Consider the following 1,644-nt stretch of genomic DNA (forward strand, 5'->3'; position numbering starts at 1 on the left):
CATTCCAGAAGTTGATGGTTAATCAACAGATCCCAGGTTTCTTTCACAAGCTGTTGGGAAACTACTGCAAAGGTTGTGGAAGCAATAAAGAATCCTCAGAATCTGAGTTCAGTGTGGGTTTGAGGGGTCTTTTTTCCGTAACACCAGTGTCTGGGAGATCTTGAAGCAAGCAGCAATAGTGGGAGTTAATGTCTCGCTCCCTGGGCACGCTCGTTGCGGTGGGGGAACTGTGAACTCAGAAAGTAGAAGTTGTGTATCTTCCGGGGGGCAGAGGGGAGAGGGACAAGGTGATGGTGGGCAACAGCTGGAGTTGCACAAATACTGTTCATGCAAGTCGGGGGGGTCCTCGAGGGAAGCAGAGCCCAAACATCTGAGGACAGCCACCCCAGTCTGCCATAGGATGTCGTGGTATTTTGTCTGGCATTGGAAGCCCAGTCCGCAATCTGCAGTCCGGCCTTTCGTATGCTACTCTCCTCTGCACGTGGGCTAAGACCTAATTTTCTGCCACAGATACACGTGGAGCTTTGATCCCCCCATAGAAGCCACCTTTTGTGGGTTTCCCATGTTCACAAATTTGTTCCTGTTAATAAAAATGCTCGTTCAGATGTTTTATGCAGCATACAGTTTGCTTATCACTCACATACAAAGCTGACTCTAAAATGAGAGCCCTCAAACTCCTGCACTTTCCATGGAGCTGGCCATAACTTTCTATTAAGGCTCTTTGCTTTCAGACTGAGCAAATTGTTCTCCTGCAATTCAGAAGAAGGTGGAAGTGCTTCTGACTCCGCATCACTGGAGGCAAGGTATCCAACCTGGGGAACAGCTAACATGGTGGTTAAGAAGCTGTTTAACTAAGCAGTAGCATCGGAGATTACAATCTGGGCATAGTTAATGAATGATACCTCTGTAATCTTGTTTTTAATCACAGGAGCTGAGGTTTTGCTGCCTCCGAGTGGATAGTGTGTGTGAGCTAAAGGCTAATTGCCTGCTCTGCAGAGTACGTGCCTGCAGAGTTCCTTGTTTTGCCGAGGGTGCTGGAGAAGAGCAGAAATGGAAACACCAGTTACACTACCAATTGAAATACGGTGGTGGCTGGGGGCTTGCAACGGGCCGACTGGTTTTAACAATGCGAGCACTTCTCTGTGCTCTGAGAAAAAGGCTGATTTGTGGCATTTGAAGTGGACTGCTCCATCTGCAAGGGAATCCCAGGGGTGGGGAAGATGGCGTGAGGTGACTGCTGTTGAAGGTGAGGTGCCAGTCTGGGGGGATCTGGAAATGTTTGAGCCTGGGATGGGGCAGCCCCATATACTGGGCTAGGCTTGGGAGCAGCTCTGCTGGCAAGGACTGCAGGTACCTTTTGGTCAACAAACTGTAAAGGCCAACCGCGTGCAAGCAGCCCTCAGCAGAGCCAGCCATCTCACGTTCTGGGGACCTGTGCTGATACACAGTTAACCGCAGGTGAGAACCTCTACGGGAGAAGGATCAAGCCTACGGTGTTCATCATGAAAACATTTCCAGTGGGGTGACAGCAGATTCTCAGGGTAATGCTGTCCTGAGGGCTCTCGGTAGGGATGAGCACAAATGATCTGTGGTTTCTAGGATCTGGAAGATTCTCTCAGCTCTGGGCACCCTCTTTCCATTCAG

The sequence above is a fragment of the Buceros rhinoceros genome, unplaced genomic scaffold (assembly GCF_000710305.1).
Source record: "Buceros rhinoceros silvestris isolate BGI_N320 unplaced genomic scaffold, ASM71030v1 scaffold33037, whole genome shotgun sequence".
Lineage (NCBI taxonomy): Eukaryota > Metazoa > Chordata > Aves > Bucerotiformes > Bucerotidae > Buceros > Buceros rhinoceros.